General features: G+C 36.5%; 1 long non-coding RNA gene across 5 annotated transcripts in view; it reads left to right on the top strand.

Moving 5' to 3' along the window:
- The window catches only part of LOC101964587 (uncharacterized), a 56,119-nt gene that overhangs the window by 33,620 nt on the left and 10,135 nt on the right, over window positions 1-12,364 (top strand). For 3 of the 5 annotated variants that reach the window (XR_005727997.2, XR_013434214.1, XR_013434216.1), the window contains 2 exons: window positions 3,214-3,317; window positions 5,415-11,657. This is a non-coding gene — a long non-coding RNA (uncharacterized LOC101964587). Of the gene's footprint in view, window positions 1-3,213; window positions 3,318-5,414; window positions 11,658-12,364 lie in introns of those variants that run through there. The other 2 variants (XR_013434215.1, XR_013434217.1) reach the window with 2 other exon arrangements.

Here is a 12,364-nt window from a genome sequence, read left to right as displayed (position 1 = left end):
CCCCTCCTTCTCATCTTACCTAACCTCTAGTAATCACCATTTTGCATTCAAGTTGAACTTTTCTTTGCTTCTACATATGGCAGAGATTAGACACTACTTGTGTTTCTGAGCCTGGCTTATTTTACTTAATTTAATAAACATAATGTCTTCCACTTCTGTTCATTTTTTTTGCAAGTCATAGAATTTCTTTCTTTATACCTGAATTATATAGCATTGTACATGTATCACATTTTATTTAACCACTCATCTGATGATAGGCAGCTGAAATGTTTCTGTAAGTTAGCTATTGTGAAAATTGCCACAATAAGTCTAGATTTGAAGTTTTCTCTTTTGAATGTTGATTTTTATTTCCTTTGGCTGATTTTATTTTCCTTTTTTTTCCCCCCAAAGTGAGATACCTGGATCACATAGTTGATCTATTTCTTTTATTTGTTTTTAGAGGAGTCTCCACTATTTTTTATGATGGCTATACAGATTTTATTTCTCCTCATCCTCTTCAGAATTAAAAAAAATGTTTTTACTAGTGCCATTAGAGTAATGTATAATAGTTTGGTACATTTTGACATAATCATATATGCGTGGAATGTAAGCTTTTCCATTTCATTTCCAAATACCTGTTTTTGTTTTTGGTGGCACTTTTTTTTTTTTTAAAAAAAAAACTGTAATAGCTACTATAAATGGGGTGAGGATAATATCTTTTATGGTTTTGATTTGCATTTTCCTAATGGCTAAAGACATTGAATATTTTCTCATATATAAGTCTTTTGTATTTCTTCTTTTGAGAAGTGTCTGTTTAAATCATTTGTCCATATGTAAACTTGATGTAAGCCACCCATAAACTGTGTGTGAACTAAAGCACTGAAGTCATTAGATGCCAAAGTCTGGTATCTGGGAACTTACAGTGGCACTCCTACTGGTGAGATCACCCAATACATGTGAAATTCCTACCTAACTCTGCCAAGTTCAGCACTGCACTGGACTTGGGGTGATCTGCAGCAGCCACATAGACACACAATGTCTCTGAGATGGGTGTAGTTTGCCAAAGTGCCAATCAATTTGTTTGCTGCAAGTCCCCTGTCATCCCGAGAAGCAAGACTTTTCCTGCTGAAAGCCTTTGATGTACTCCCTTAAAGAATGGACCAGGAACCTTTTTCTAATTCATCCTGTTCCAGCTCCTGTATGAGCTGGAAAAAAAAAAAAATCAGGCGCTTCATTTCTCCTTTAAAACTATTTCCTGGCTCTGACTCTTTATTCTTCACCATTTCAGACTTTCATTTTCTCAGGTGTCTTATCCCCTTCTGAGCAGGAAAAATCACCCTAGCAGGGTGCTGGCCAACCCACAATAGTTACTTACCTCGTTTTTTGCTTTTTCAGAACACCTTTCTGAGTTGTTCATATATTTTAGATATCAATCTTTTGTCTTTTAAAGAATGGGTAAGTACATCCTCCAATCCTGTATGTTGTCTCTTGATTCTATTTATTGTTTACTTCAGTGTGCAGAAGGATTTTAATTTGATGTAATCCTTTTGCTTTTCTTTCCTGTGCTTTGGAAGCCATATCCAAAACCAAAAACCAAATAAACTCCACCAACCCCTGATAGAAAAAAAAATGTCCTGCAAAGAGAGAGTGCTTCCATGAAGGTACAGGTGCCCAAGAGAAAGTTTTCTACATTCCTGTATCTGAATTTAGGCTCTTACAACCTAATTAGTTTCAGAACTTAAGTTTACAGAGAGGCATTCAAGGTACCAATTCTGAGAAGGAATTCAGTGAGATGGGAAATCTCTGCCTAACCTACATAAAGGAGGAAAAAAAGATGAAAAAGAAAAAGTTGCCAACCTTAAAGAAAGCAGGGTCCCACAAAACTATTTGAGCATCAGGATACACAAAATCTGGATCTGGCCCTCACTGAATGGGCCTTCGCTGAAATGGATGGAAGCCACCAGGCATGTCCTGATACTTACCATTATTTGCAAGCACATGATGGATGGATGTACAATTTTAAAGCTTTAGTTAAAACTGCAAAAGGCTGGACTTTACTCCAGTATGTTCATGTGGTTTTGTTTGTTTGGTTTTTGAGGAGATTTTTGTGAAGGCCAGAAAGGGAGGATACCTATAGCTAAGACTACTAGCCATCTCAGAGTCAGAGGGCTCATCTTCCTGGATGAGCTGATTATATTTCTCATGCTCCATTGCAGTTCAGTGTGATCATGTGAATGAATTCTAGCCAATGGGATGTGGGCAGACGCATTGTATACCCAGACCTCAGCCATGAAAACCTGCACAGGAGCCACCATTGTTTTTCCTCCCACCAGCTCAAAGCACATGAGCAGTGACCTTGCAAACCACTGTGAAACAGGCAGAGCAGGAAATGGAAGGAAGCCAGGTCCCTGAACCAGCGCTTGAAGGAAAACCAAATCTGAACGCCCATTTCACTCTTCTAGTTGTTGAGAAATAAACTTTTTATTATTAAAAAAACCAAATAAACAAAAAGAAAACAAAACCCAGCCATCCAAGCAAACAACTGTCCCCTCAACAAAATAGCCTAAACATTGCTTCTACTAATGTCTTGACGAGTTTCTGCTATGTTTTCTTCTAGTAGTTTCAGTTTCAGGACTTATATTTGTATCTTTGACCCATTTTGAGTTTATTTTGTACAGAATGAGAGATGGGGATCAAGTTTACATCTTCTGCATGTGAATATATAGTTTTTATAGCTTATTAAAAAGTATATTAAAGGGAATGTTCTTTTTCCCAAGTGTGTTGTTAGTACTTTCTTTGAGCATCAGTTGACCAGATGTGCATGAGAAAAATTTTTGCTAATTTTTCTATAAACGTTTGATAGATTTCAGCACTAGCTCCATCCAATCCCAGCATTTTATTTCTTGGGAGAAGTTTTATTATTGATTAAAATTCACATCTTGTTATTGGTTTGCTTTTTTTTATGTCTTCATACTTCAATTTTGCTTGGTTTTCTATCTTCAGAACTTTATCCATTTTCTCTAGGAGTTACCTTTTGTTTCATAGTTTTTGAAGTACCTTTCAATAGTATTTTTTTACATTTCTCTGATATCAGTTGTAATATCTTCTTTTTATAATTGATTTTATTTTGTGTGTGTTCTTTATTTGTTTAAGCCTAACTAAATGTTGGTATGTAATGTTATCATAAAAACTTTGTTTCACTGATATTTTGTATTTTTAAACTCTATTTTGCAGACAAGTTGAGGTGCCAAATTGCTGTGGTTCTGGTCAACTAGTTGCTCGGCTACCTTGTCACGGAGGGTAGAGACATGGAATCAACACACAGACTCCAGAAGCTGGTGAGAGAACTGGCTGGAGACCCACCTCAGATCATCGTCCAGTAGCTCAGTTTATTTTGGGAATGCATATAATTGTTGTAGGGTTTGAGTGGGGCATGCCCATCAACCATACACAAGCAAGATAGTATTCATAAGCCAATCATCTTATGACTAATGTAACCACACTATGAGGATGCTGTAAATATTGCTACCATCAGGAAGGGTCTTGGTCCCTACGGGAGGGGGTTTCTATGTTAGGAGTTCCATGTGGAAGCTCCTGGCTATCAGTTTCCTGGTCTGGCAGGTTGGCAATGCTAACCACAAGTGCTAAGGATGTGGTTTCACTAATGGCTTGCTAGAGCAGATTATCCCATCCTGCAGGCGCTCCTATGAGGCCTGAACCAGTGTAGTTCTTCAAGCACTCTGAGCTGCTCATAGCTGCTAGCTGTAAACTGAAAGTTATCCCAACATCAATGGAGTATGAGAAGGGGATTGAGGGAAAGAAGGAGTGGCAGGAAAAAGGAAGAAAAGTGGAATGAATCCAAGTCACCAATTCCTTATTATTTAATATAAAGTATAAGAGAGCCGATCTTTGAGATTCTTTCTGTTGCTAATAAACTGGGATTCTCCATTTTTCCAAATTTTTATTAATGTTTATTATTTGTACATAATAATGGGGTTCAGTGTGCTACTTCATCACATACAAACAGCATGCACTAATCAAATCCAACATCTCTTTATCACCCTCCCCTCCTTCTCATCTTACCTAACCTCTAGTAATCACCATTTTGCATTCAAGTTGAACTTTTCTTTGCTTCTACATATGGCAGAGATTAGACACTACTTGTGTTTCTGAGCCTGGCTTATTTTACTTAATTTAATAAACATAATGTCTTCCACTTCTGTTCATTTTTTTTGCAAGTCATAGAATTTCTTTCTTTATACCTGAATTATATAGCATTGTACATGTATCACATTTTATTTAACCACTCATCTGATGATAGGCAGCTGAAATGTTTCTGTAAGTTAGCTATTGTGAAAATTGCCACAATAAGTCTAGATTTGAAGTTTTCTCTTTTGAATGTTGATTTTTATTTCCTTTGGCTGATTTTATTTTTCTTTTTTTCCCCCCAAAGTGAGATACCTGGATCACATAGTTGATCTATTTCTTTTATTTGTTTTTTAGAGGAGTCTCCACTATTTTTTATGATGGCTATACAGATTTTATTTCTCCTCATCCTCTTCAGAATTAAAAAAAATGTTTTTACTAGTGCCATTAGAGTAATGTATAATAGTTTGGTACATTTTGACATAATCATATATGCGTGGAATGTAAGCTTTTCCATTTCATTTCCAAATACCTGTTTTTGTTTTTGGTGGCACTTTTTTTTTTAAAAAAAAAACTGTAATAGCTACTATAAATGGGGTGAGGATAATATCTTTTATGGTTTTGATTTGCATTTTCCTAAAGGCTAAAGACATTGAATATTTTCTCATATATAAGTCTTTTGTATTTCTTCTTTTGAGAAGTGTCTGTTTAAATCATTTGTCCATATGTAAACTTGATGTAAGCCACCCATAAACTGTGTGTGAACTAAAGCACTGAAGTCATTAGATGCCAAAGTCTGGTATCTGGGAACTTACAGTGGCACTCCTACTGGTGAGATCACCCAATACATGTGAAATTCCTACCTAACTCTGCCAAGTTCAGCACTGCACTGGACTTGGGGTGATCTGCAGCAGCCACATAGACACACAATGTCTCTGAGATGGGTGTAGTTTGCCAAAGTGCCAATCAATTTGTTTGCTGCAAGTCCCCTGTCATCCCGAGAAGCAAGACTTTTCCTGCTGAAAGCCTTTGATGTACTCCCTTAAAGAATGGACCAGGAACCTTTTTCTAATTCATCCTGTTCCAGCTCCTGTATGAGCTGGAAAAAAAAAAAAATCAGGCGCTTCATTTCTCCTTTAAAACTATTTCCTGGCTCTGACTCTTTATTCTTCACCATTTCAGACTTTCATTTTCTCAGGTGTCTTATCCCCTTCTGAGCAGGAAAAATCACCCTAGCAGGGTGCTGGCCAACCCACAATAGTTACTTACCTCGTTTTTTGCTTTTTCAGAACACCTTTCTGAGTTGTTCATATATTTTAGATATCAATCTTTTGTCTTTTAAAGAATGGGTAAGTACATCCTCCAATCCTGTATGTTGTCTCTTGATTCTATTTATTGTTTACTTCAGTGTGCAGAAGGATTTTAATTTGATGTAATCCTTTTGCTTTTCTTTCCTGTGCTTTGGAAGCCATATCCAAAACCAAAAACCAAATAAACTCCACCAACCCCTGATAGAAAAAAAAATGTCCTGCAAAGAGAGAGTGCTTCCATGAAGGTACAGGTGCCCAAGAGAAAGTTTTCTACATTCCTGTATCTGAATTTAGGCTCTTACAACCTAATTAGTTTCAGAACTTAAGTTTACAGAGAGGCATTCAAGGTACCAATTCTGAGAAGGAATTCAGTGAGATGGGAAATCTCTGCCTAACCTACATAAAGGAGGAAAAAAAGATGAAAAAGAAAAAGTTGCCAACCTTAAAGAAAGCAGGGTCCCACAAAACTATTTGAGCATCAGGATACACAAAATCTGGATCTGGCCCTCACTGAATGGGCCTTCGCTGAAATGGATGGAAGCCACCAGGCATGTCCTGATACTTACCATTATTTGCAAGCACATGATGGATGGATGTACAATTTTAAAGCTTTAGTTAAAACTGCAAAAGGCTGGACTTTACTCCAGTATGTTCATGTGGTTTTGTTTGTTTGGTTTTTGAGGAGATTTTTGTGAAGGCCAGAAAGGGAGGATACCTATAGCTAAGACTACTAGCCATCTCAGAGTCAGAGGGCTCATCTTCCTGGATGAGCTGATTATATTTCTCATGCTCCATTGCAGTTCAGTGTGATCATGTGAATGAATTCTAGCCAATGGGATGTGGGCAGACGCATTGTATACCCAGACCTCAGCCATGAAAACCTGCACAGGAGCCACCATTGTTTTTCCTCCCACCAGCTCAAAGCACATGAGCAGTGACCTTGCAAACCACTGTGAAACAGGCAGAGCAGGAAATGGAAGGAAGCCAGGTCCCTGAACCAGCGCTTGAAGGAAAACCAAATCTGAACGCCCATTTCACTCTTCTAGTTGTTGAGAAATAAACTTTTTATTATTAAAAAAACCAAATAAACAAAAAGAAAACAAAACCCAGCCATCCAAGCAAACAACTGTCCCCTCAACAAAATAGCCTAAACATTGCTTCTACTAATGTCTTGACGAGTTTCTGCTATGTTTTCTTCTAGTAGTTTCAGTTTCAGGACTTATATTTGTATCTTTGACCCACAAAATGAACAGGATGAGAGATGGGGATCAAGTTTACATCTTCTGCATGTGAATATATAGTTTTTATAGCTTATTAAAAAGTATATTAAAGAGAATGTTTTTCCCCCTGTGTGTTGTTAGTACTTTCCTTCAGCATCAGTTGACCAGATGTGCATGAGAAGAATTTTTGTTAATTTTTCTATAAACGTTTGATAGATTTCAGCACTAGCTCCATCCAATCTCAGCATTTTATTTCTTGAGAGAAGTTTTATTATTGATTAAAATTCACATCTTGTTATTGGTTTGCTTTTTTTATGTCTTCATACTTCAATTTTGCTTGGTTTTCTGTCTTCAGAACTTTATCCATTTCCTTAGGAGTTACCTTTTGTTTCATAGTTTTTGACGTGCCTTTCAATAGTATTTTACATTTCTCTGATATCAGTTGTAATGTCTTCTTTTTATAATTGATTTTATTTTGTGTGTGTTCTTTATTTGTTTAAGCCTAACTAAATGTTGGTATGTAATGTTATCATAAAAACTTTGTTTCACTGATATTTTGTATTTTTAATCTCTATTTTGCTCATTTCTTTGGGTTATTTCTCATTTATTTCCTCCTATTAATTTTGTTTAGTTTGCTTTTATGTCACCAGATTATTGACCTGCTCCATTAGGTTATTTATTAGAAACATCAATATTTTTTGATGTGAAAGTTTATTGCTATAACGCCCTTATCAATAGTGCTTTTTTGGTGTGCTGGGTTATTCTTTGTTTCTATAAAGAGAGAAAGGGTCAGGCTATTGCCTGCTGGGTTAAAGGAAGATAGAGGAGACGCTCATATTGTGGTAGGGACTTTCTCAGAACAAAGGCACTATCAGTATGAATCTCCATGTTCCACAATGTTGTAACACTGTTGCAACACTCTACTGTAGAAATAGAATGCACAATCAGAATGTGTATTATCTTATGTGGGTGAAAAAGAGCTGGCAAGTAAAAGAAGAAGTAACAAGAGATACATAAAGGTAACTCCTTTCAGGGATTAGCCTTTGGATATGAAGCCACTAGGCCAATGCTGGCACTAATAAACACTGCTTTCTGCTGAATGCCACCCTGTCTCTTGTGTGAGAATCCCACAACAATCTCGTAGGGAATAAAGTCAATGAGCTAACTGAGCATCTAAGTTTATTTTGTCCAAAACAAGAGAGTATGGTTCTATCAGATTCAGAGCCGAACTTGTTGGTTTAGAATCGAGAGCTCTGTAAGTGACACAACAAATTATTGCTTTTCTGTGTCCTGGATAAAGAGTTTACCTAGATTTTTGTATTTAAAAATTCTAAAGTTCAAAAAAATTAAATCCTTCTGATCCCCATTTTGATCAGTAGATGCTGCAATGATTAACTCCATGTTTATTTCAAAAATCAATGATTATGTCCCTCTTTCAGCCTCCCTTGCTTGCTCCCCATCTCCCTCCTCCTTTTCTCTCTGACATACATTGGCTTGGATCTCCTCTCTCCTGCTCCGTTTTCTCTGCTTCCAGGGGCTGAGGTTGCTGTTGGGGGCCCGGCTGGTACCCAAGGTCTCCATTCAGCACTGGAGTGAAATCACAGGGGAGCTGGTGAGGGAGAGATGGGCAGGGGCCGGGCAGAGGGAATCATGGCCTGAGAGTTTGTGTGTGGGGGGAAGTAACCATGTTGGGGGGGCAGTACAAGGAAGGAGACTGAGTCCCCATTCCAGCTATGGACTAGATGTGGAAGTTCTTTGGTGATGATTAGTTTACTTTAATAAAACATATGTTTTGTCAAAGCTTGAGGATCTCCTTCTCTGCAGCTTTCACAAGAGTGTATGGTCCTTCTGGTAGGCTGGGCAATTGTATTGTACACATAAGGGTATATGTAGAATATCCTCTGTGATTGCTCTTCTAGACTTCAAAATTCTGGATGTTCCAAAAGGGTGTAGGAGCAATCTAAGTTGAGGTCCCTTATGGGTGTGGTGTCCATGATTCTTGTGTTATTTCTGTTGTTGCTTTGAGAGTAAATGTCCATTAGTAGGACCTTAGGCTCACCCTAGTCTTTTCTACTTGGGGCGTGTCCATTTTTTAATTTTTAAAAACTTGTTCTTTTTAGTCTTCACAATGTACAGTCATTTCCTATTTCTTTTTGTTGAAATTTTGCTGATATTTGAGTGGAGTTAAGTTCTAGGTAGAACAAAGTGCACTCTCTCTTAGCTGATTGGGTATTTACTTAGCAGTAGAGTGTCAGCTCTGTGAACTTGTAGTGTCGCACTAGATTTCCAGCACCACAGAGAAAAGAAGGAAATAAGCAAGAGTAACAAAACAATATTCAGATTTTTTAGAAAAATCAATGCATACTATGCATCTATGACACAAATAACCACAAACACAAACAAGAATACCGGGATCAACTATTAACAGCAATGCGAAAAAACAGTAATCCAGATATAGCATCATAGTAAACACCAGGTGTCAATTATGGTGTCCAGAGTACTAATAAGTGCAACAGGTATAGTGGGGGTGGAGATTATACAATGAATTTGTTCAAAAGATTTTAAAAGTATAATAGTTAAGAAAAAAGAAAATGGTTATGAAGACAAAAGAAAGTTTTAAATATTCAAAAGGTGAAAAGAAAGAAAACAACAAATAACAAGTAAGGCCATAGGGAGGAAAAAAATAAAAGAAAAAGGGAATCCGGTTTCTAGAGAGATAAAGTGGGAGAAAGAGTATCAAGAAAAAATATGACAAAAAAATCTGCTAACCCTCAAAAAATAAAACAGTGCAAAATAACAAAATGATAATAAAAAAGTCATAAAAAACAAAAAAGGATAAAATTTGAATAGATAACATATACATACACAAACTAAGTAAAAAAAAAAAAGCAAAAAAATCTTAAATAAAAAATAAAAGAATTATTCCAATGCAGTTAATTGAAACCATGGAAGAGGATGCCAGCTAGCAATTATTTCCTTTTATTTTTTGTCTATTCACCACTTAGAGAGAGCAAGAGCTCTTGTTTTAATGCAGGAATATGAAATGATTGGTTTGTGAAAGCAGTATCCTACTCAGTGCATCCTAGTTTGAATGGACTGAGTGGCAACTGTAGGTAGGTGGGGTTGACTGGAGGAGGTGGGTTGCTGAGGGTGACCCCTTCCTCTCTCTTTCTCTCTGATTACTTGCTGTCATGAGGCAAGCAGCTTCCCTCTGCCAGAACCATCCCTCCATGATGTTCTGCCTGACCTTGAACCCAGAACAATGGAGTTGGCTGTCTGGACTGAAACATCTGATGCTGTGAGGCAAAATAAACTTTTCCTCTTCTAAGTTGTTGTGTGTGTTTTGGTCATAGTAACAGAAAAGCTGACCACACCACTTGGGATTATATGGTAGACCTATAATTTTTTAGAAACCTCCAAACTGTCTTTATATTGGCTATAGTAATTTACATTTCTCCCAATAATGCATGAGACTTCCCTTTTCTCCACATTCTATCAAAAATTCATTTTTATGGTTTTTGAACTTTTATTATTGTTTGCTTTTTGTTTTTTAATGTTATTCATTATAACTGGAGGGATTTCACATCATATTACAGTTTTTAATTTTCATTTCCCTGATGGTTAACGATACTGACCATTTTTTTGTATATGTTGGGCGTATTTGAGAATTGTCCATTAAGATAATTTGTTCATTCTTCACTTGGATCACTTGTTTTTAGTTTTATTTTTTTGAGTTTTTCATATATTTGGGATATTAATCTTTTGTCAAATGAATATATGGCAAATATTTTATCCCATCCTATATGTTGTCTCTTCAATTTGTTGATTGCTCACTTTGATGTACAATAATTTTAGTTTGATGTAATGCATTTGTGCATTTTTGCTTCTGTTTCCCATGCTTTGGGGTCATATACAAAAAAATATTGTTTCTGTCAGTGTCTTGTGGAATTTCTCTTGTATATTCTTCCAGCAGTTTTAGAGCATCAGATCTTCCTTTAATGACTTTGACACATTTTGAATTTATTTCTGGGATCTCTATTCTTTCCATTGTCTATTTTTCCTTTTTCATTTTTTTTAAGTTTCATGCTGCTTTGCTTTCTAACACTCTGTAGTGTGTCTAGATATTAGGAATTAGGATGCCTCTAGCTTTGTTCCTTTTGTTCAAGATGTTATTAGCTAAAGGGTCTTTTATGCTTTTATTCAAATTTTAAGGCTGTTATTTCCAGTTGTGCAAAAAAGAATCCACTGGGATTTTCATGGTGATTGCATTGAATCCTTAAATTTCTTTGAGTTTCATAGCCCTTTTAATAATACAAATTGTTCCAATACATGAGTATGAGAGGTATTTCTATTTTTTCTCTCTTTCTTTGTGCATTTTCTTCAATTTCTTTCATTAATGTTTTGTGAAGATGAAAAGATGTTTCACTTCCTTGGTTAGATTTATTCCTCGATAGTTTATCATTTTATTGTAGCTTTTATGAATGGGATTTATTTCATGTTTTCTTCCTCAGAAGTCATATTGACAAGGACACATTGAACAGCAACAGAAGTGGTTCCATCTGTGAGTGACTGGAGGACAGAGGATACACTATTTCTCAAGTTCTTTCCCTTTGGTTCTCTGAGATTAGATCTTCCTCAGTTCTGCGGAGAATGTTTCACCTATGTAGTAATGGAGGAAGGCAAAGCCCTATCTACTTCTCTTCCTTTTCATAGAATCTCTGACCCAATTATCTTTGGAGCACAACATTAGGTAATGACTTGGTGAAATCTTGTTGATTTATGAAGACAGTCAGTATATTGCACATTCAAAGTAGTGTTTAGGGCATTTGCTCCACTTTTCTAGAGTGATGTTTCAAGCAACTATGGCGGAAGCCACACTGTACCATGCTGGGCTAAGGAGAACTCATTTAAATTTCAGTTCTATCCTCTGTGAGTTGTGTGTGTTTCCTTGTTCTCCTAGAATCTCCTTGAACTCCTTTGACAAATAAAAAATAACAATCTCTGTCCTCTGCTCTTTACATTTTGTTTTAATGGGTGAGGGTGAGGTAAATGGTAAATGCTATGTCTAATTACTTAGTTAACTACTGACATATGTTTGGTCTTCCAAAATATATAAATTATATAGTTACTTTATGTTTAGGCAGTTGTGATGTTAGTTCAATTTGTTAAAATATTTAAAAGACTTTATTTTCAAACACAAACTATCCCATTGTTTAATGAAGTATCACAAGTTAAATACTGTTGTTATGTTTTTAGATCATAACAACAGTATTTAACTTTAAGATCTAATCTCAGAGAACCAAAGGGCTGATTTAAAAATTAGGCCAGGCTGACTCCATGTTGTTCAGACGTCTGATAGTGTGAACTTGGGCCCCTTTTCCTCATGAGCCCACTTGCATAAAAGTTGACATCGCCACCTCCACCCACTTGCACTCTCTTTGAACTATGGAGCTGACTGACGATTGCTTCCTAAGTATGTAGAAAAAGGTGAAAATTCCAAAAAAATATATATAACTTGTGCTTTCTACTTTATGAAGTGTGTCTTGTGATTGTACTTGCCTCTCCTGCCCTGCTTCTTTGTGTGTGTGTGTGTGTGTGTGTGTGTGTGTGTGTGTGTTTCTGTTTTCTGTTTTTAAGCTGCTCCCCACCAGCCTTCAGTGTCTTGGGCTGCAGAACTGTCTGCTTTATGCTCCCTTGGCCCTGGCCAGA

This window comes from Ictidomys tridecemlineatus, chromosome 1 (genome assembly GCF_052094955.1).
Source record: "Ictidomys tridecemlineatus isolate mIctTri1 chromosome 1, mIctTri1.hap1, whole genome shotgun sequence".
NCBI classification, from domain to species: domain Eukaryota; kingdom Metazoa; phylum Chordata; class Mammalia; order Rodentia; family Sciuridae; genus Ictidomys; species Ictidomys tridecemlineatus.
Note: the sequence above shows the minus strand (reverse complement) of the source record. Positions and strands in the feature narration are given on the sequence as shown.